The sequence below is a fragment of the Amborella trichopoda genome, chromosome 2 (assembly GCF_054954075.1).
Source record: "Amborella trichopoda isolate Santa Cruz 75 chromosome 2, AtrichopodaSantaCruz75HAP2 v2.0, whole genome shotgun sequence".
NCBI lineage: Eukaryota > Viridiplantae > Streptophyta > Magnoliopsida > Amborellales > Amborellaceae > Amborella > Amborella trichopoda.
In genome coordinates this window covers 63,219,856-63,225,909 of record NC_142337.1, presented here as the reverse complement: position 1 = coordinate 63,225,909, position 6,054 = coordinate 63,219,856, and the positions used below count along the sequence as shown (strand labels likewise).

The following is a 6,054-nucleotide window of genomic DNA, read 5'->3' as shown; positions in this document are numbered from 1 at the left end:
CTTATATCATCTGAGCTTCTATGTAAAAAAGGAAAATTTTAATTCAACTATGGGTTCGACTTTTCTGAATATCTGAATTTTGATTTTCTGATTTGGACTCTTTGTGAAAAAACAAAGTTATGAATACATTTTGAAAAAAGAAGGAAGAAACTTACCTGAAAAATTGATTTCCTAAAAGAGAAAATCATGAATAAAGTTAATCAGAGTATGTTGTGTCATAAAGAAAATCTATGTTTAATCCTAATTATAAAATTTAAATTTTCAAAAGCTGCATAGATCTATCAGTGTATAAATATTTGAAAATTTTGAAAATATAATGTCTAGATAACGATGCAATTTTTTTAGGGTTTAAATTTTTTTTTTATTTACATCCATGAATCTTGAGATTGAGAGATGTATAAATACTTGAAAATTATGAAAATAGAATGTCTAGATAATTCTGCAATTTTTTTAGGGTTTAAAGTTATTTTTTACTTACATCTATGAATCTTGAGATTGAGATGGTCAATTATAAGATTTTTCAACTTCCAAACACTCTTTTGTACTTAAATTCTGGGGTGCATGACGTAAATTCTGGGGTGCACGACCTTACTTATACAGTATAAGGTTGCAACCCTATATAGCTTTTGTAATGTGCACTCCAGGTGCATGGGCATAGTATCGAACGCCCCTTTAGCAATTACCAACAAAGAAAAGAGAATTAACTGCACTTAACCCTAATTACATTATTACATTTTAACAATGGGCATATAACTGAAATTTCATATTTCCATAAGGGTAGAGTCTTAAGTTGAGGACACGGATACAAGTTAATTTCACGTTTCTATAGGGGTAAAATTGTAATTTTCTCTTCCACAAAACCCTATCCCTAAACCCGGAATTTTATCTCTATATATATCCCGTCTCCTCTTCACTCTGTTTCGCCTGTGTAGAGGAGCATATGTTTCATGGAAGCTTTCAAGTTATATTGAAATGGCTTCTGTAAGTTAATTTGATTGGTTTTCTTTTTCCATATTTTGTTTATATTTTTTAGATTGATTATATTTTATTTTTACAAATTATTTTGCTCCCATCTCCTTTTTCTTATTTTTTTTGTTTTTCTTTTTGCAACTTTCTCTTTAATGGAGGCTGTGATGTATTTACTACCTATTTTATGAGGTGGCGATGATTAAAGAACACCAATGGATCCTACTGAGCTTTCTTTCTTTTTTTTTATTGCTTTGCTTTTCATTTCCCTTAATTTCTTAAGATTTTTTTTTTTTTTTTGTGATCTAAGATGGAATTGATGTGATGATATTTGTGATCTGAATAAACGTGTTGACTGCAATATCAGACTACAATTATCTGATCAATCTCCATTCTGCCTTATTTTTCTTTTTTGTATTTGCTTTTAAAATATATCTAATTATCTTTTCATTTAAAACTCAAACCCTAATCTTCTTCTTTTTTTTTTTTTGGTCTTTTTTCTTTTCACAAAGCATGGGCATTTTGGAAAAGTTGGATTTAAGAGTAGTCGATCTAGAATGCGGTTTTTTTATTTGCTGTAATTTGGAATCGAAATTTTTTTAAAAAAATAATTTTGTAAACGTTTGTAGTGCCCGCAAATTGAAAAAATTTAAAATTTCGCCAAAGTAGCGAGTTTATTATGAAATGATAATTGCAATAAGCGTGTTGGCCGCGTTCTTTTTAATATGGTTGAATACTGTGAGACTATTTATATTTTGTACAAGGTGTTCACAATTACATTTGAGTTTTGGACCATTTGAGTTATTGACCATTGGATAAGAAGTCCAATTGATAAAAATATAACATTATATTCTCAAAAAAATTTATTTTGGATTTTGAGATTTTGAATCTCTCAATGATAAATCTAATAATTGTGACTTTTTATATCAAAAGTAAATGATCTCAATGTATTTATTTTTTTATTTTATTTTATAACAAATGCTATGTGAACTCAAAAAAATATTAAGGAGTGTTGCACCTTTTGAGTCATATAGGTGATTTTTCTCTCTCTTTTTTGTTTTTTTTTTTTTTTTTGTTTTTTTTTTTTAAATGTAGTGGTTTTTGAAGAAAAACGTGGCTCCTTTGAGCGAGGGTTTAGCGAAGATGGGAAAGATTCAATTTAGAGATAAAAAAAGCATTTCACCCTCCAAAGGTTTAAATAAAATATAATTTACAATAAGATCCTTCTTTATGTTTGAGTATATTTTTTATATGAGAAAACCTTAAATAAGATTTAGTTATGGTCATCAAACAAATTTAATCATGACTATTTATTATAATCATTATTATTTATTGTAAAAGATTTGAGGGGATTAAAAATATATAAAAGACTTACAAAGTCACTACTTATGCTCCAAGTGTACATAAAATACATAAAAAGACATTCAATAACCACTTTGCCTTTTTGCAGTTTTTCTTGTGATTTTAAGCTTCTATCAGTTGTTATATCTTTAAAATTCCAGGTTTTATATCTTTTAACTTCTTAAATTGATTTTATCTTATCCTTTTAACCAAAATAAATTGCAATATAATATATATATATATTTTTAACTTTTCTCTTATGAATCCCAAAAGCTTCTCTCTCTTTTCCCTAGAGAGAGAAATCTCTCTATTTGAGCCGTAGGAATTAAAGAGGGAAATCATGTAAAGGCTCACAGATTGTGCCATGTATTCGCTAAAATAAAATGAAGTGATGAACCAACCATTCAAAACCAAGAAAAAAAAAAAGTTCGTTTTTTTTTTTTTTGACAAGGTTACATTGGAATGGAATGGAATTAGATATGCTGTGCTGTGAAAATCTAGCCTCTACCATCTTCACCCAAGCCCAAATCCTAAAAAAAAGGTTTAGGATGAAAAGAGGAGATCAGAATGGGATATTGAGAGAGAAAGCATCAAAACACCCATAAATTATCTGAAAATGAATGATTTTTCTCTGATAAATAAGAACAAAAAATAATAGGATATGTCATAAACACATGGTGAAAAATCTATTGGAAAAAAAAACAATCAAATATAAACCAAGGGCAAATGCGGGGTCTGAAATAGTGATGAATCTTAGTATCAGGAAATACCCAAGAAGATAGAAACAACTCAATATTAATAGATGAGCAAAACATTGCAACTCAAATAAAACAATAAGCCTAAGAAGCAGGTACACTTTTCCTAAAGTTTCCTCCATTATCAGAAAAACAAAAGAAAAGAAGATTATCAGGTGATGGGGTTTCCAAGATACATCGTTGGCGATAATCTGCATAGTGTTGGTCTCCATCTCGTTGGCGGTTAGAGAGATAGGGAGAGAAAAGGGGAGATAGAGAGAGAAAATGGGCTTTGGGAGAGTTAGGTAGGAGATAGAGTAGAAAGAAAAAGGGGAGTTTGTGGATTCATAAGTGAAGAGAAAAAAAAAAAAAGACTATATGTCTACAAGTTGTTTGTTTTAAAAAATATGATTAAAGTGGATAAAATTAATTTAAAAGGTTAAAAGATATAAAATATATAATTTTTATTCTTCAATATATGTTTTGAAATTTTTGATCTACGAAGATATCAAACCTAAAAATAAAAAATACAAAGATCACTGTCAAACACCTGATGTCATTTAAAATCCCATTTTCAATTTCCGGCTAACATAGGCTAAAACCAAAATTATTAATAGATGGGGCAAAAAGAGCTCTATAATTCATGCAAATAAGGCAACATGTAAAACTCATGGTTCTGGCAACAGATTGGTAGCGAATGGAGGAAGCTTGGACTTGGAAATATAATAGAGCTCGACAAGAAGAAAGCCTGCTTACCTGCTCTTATTTTGACATTGTTAGAAAAGAGCATCGGATGTTCACGCGTACACACATACCCTTGAAAAAAATAACAAAAAAGGAAAAATAGTTTGATAGCCGCATCAAAATAAGTAAATCTTTGCCTCATAACTTGTCGAAAATTGTAACTCAAGTATTGAAAAACCTTTAAATCGATCATCTCGACTTGAACATTATACTTGTGAAAAAAAAAAAAGGATTTCAAGCTTTAAAAATAACTTATACTATAAGATTTGGAAGTGCATGAAGGAGATTGGCATTGACTAACTGGCGAGGTTGTTCTACAAGGTGTTGACAATAAAGAAAATACCAGACGAATGGAGGAAAAATATTGTGATACATGTTTACAAGAACAAAAGAGACATACAAAATTATGCGAACTGTCATAAGATCAAGCTTATGGCCATACGACGAAGTTTTTGGAGAAAGTGGTTGAGCAACGACTAAGGCATGAATAAGTGTATCTAAAAACCAATTTGGTTTTATACCAAGAAGGTCAACAACTGGGGCTATTTTCCAATTTAGGCTACTAATTGAGAAGTCTAGGGCGAAGGGGAAAAAGCTCCACATGTTCTTTATTGATCTAGAGAAAGTTTATGATAGAGTATTTCGAGATTTGACATGATGGGTGTTTGAAAAGAAATGAGTCTCCAGACACTACATTGACTTAATGCGAGATATGTACGATAGAGCGCTAACTTGTACAAGCAATTAGTGGAGAGACAAGTGAGTTTTCAGTGACAACATGTTTACAATCCGTACCTCTTTGTCTTAGTTATAGAAAACTTAACTAGGCACCCACAAGATGAGGTACCATGGTGCATGTTGTTCGCGAATGACAGTTTTGATCGATGAGACCTGAAACGACGTTAACACAAAGTTGGAACTTTAGATGGATGCTCTAGAATCCAAGTTATTAAAATTAGCAAGACTCATAAGTATATGGAATGCAAATTTAGTAATAATATGTAGAGACGAGGAAGTACTTCAGATTGATGACCATGAAGTACGACCGCACTTTTGATATCTTGGATCAATAATTTAGGAAAATGGAGAAATTGAAGAAGATGTCGGACACATAATTAGAGCTAGGTGGGCAACGTGGAGATGTGCAACATACCAATAAAGTTGAAGGGCAAATTCTATAAAACAAATATGAGACCAACTTTGCTCCATGGGGGTTGAATGTTGGCGAACAAAAAACAATATACCACTAGAATGAATGTAGTTGAGATAATGATCTTGAGATAGATGAGCGGCAAGACAACACGGAATAAAATTTGAAATGAATCGATTCGGGAGAAATTAGGTATGGCAATAATAAGCGATAAGATGTGAGAGAGTAGACTTAGGTAGATTGGTCATGTCTAGCACACCAAATACAACACTCGTTAAGAGGTGTGAGTTAGTTCAAGTGGAAAAAATAAATTTAATACGCACTCCAATGTTTCAACCTCAGACTAGGGGGCAAGTTGAAAGAAAACAAAAGGGAGCTAGAACCTCCCTATAAATAATGCATATTTTAGGACCAGACCGTAAGAACAGTAAAAAATAACGGCATGGACGTAAATTTCCCTTGTTTAACCCCCTTATCAAAGCTTGGCATGCTTTTTATGCTTTCTGTACAACATAAAACTTATATGCTTCTCTTTATCTAATCGTCTAGTTTGATTGGAGGGTTAAGAAGGGCTCAATCACAATGTCACGTCTCTACAATATTTTATTTTTATTTTTTATATAAAATATTTTCACATCAAATTTTGAACATCTAATCCTCTATTAAACTCACACTTGTAAAAAATATAAAAAATATTATCAATAAAATAAAATAACTAAAATACAAAGGTATTTTAGTCATTATAGTTTATTGAAAAATTATTTTGAATATTTTTAAAGGTCCGCCTAATGAGAAGAAGGCATGTACCAAGCTTCACATTCCTAAAATTTATATTTAAATAATTAAAAATAAAATACTTTAAATAACTAAAAATAAAATACTTTGAGATGATCTAGGATGGAATAGTGAGTGGCTGACTTGATCAAAATTGGACGGCCAGATGGTAAGGGAAGCATGGATCTTGAATGCTGTAGGGAAGCATGGAAACATTTCCCATCGAAGCTAGGGATCCGTTCGTCATTGATAACACAACCAGGGGTACTTTCAACAACCGAGCCATCGTTGTGCACTTTATTATCAGCTTATAAGTTGGGCTTCCACATACCGCTTTCTCTTTCT

The 6,054-nt window shown here is 31.2% G+C and overlaps 2 non-coding genes across 2 annotated transcripts; both read left to right on the top strand.

Moving 5' to 3' along the window:
- Positions 1-1,121: 1,121 nt before the first annotated feature.
- On the top strand, positions 1,122-1,203 carry LOC148783423 (small nucleolar RNA R41). Its single transcript, XR_016050732.1, has one exon. It is a non-coding gene; the product is annotated as a small nucleolar RNA R41 (small nucleolar RNA).
- A 77-nt stretch (positions 1,204-1,280) lies between these two features.
- On the top strand, positions 1,281-1,354 carry LOC148783422 (small nucleolar RNA Z155). The gene has a single exon (XR_016050733.1). It is a non-coding gene; the product is annotated as a small nucleolar RNA Z155 (small nucleolar RNA).
- Positions 1,355-6,054: the final 4,700 nt, after the last annotated feature.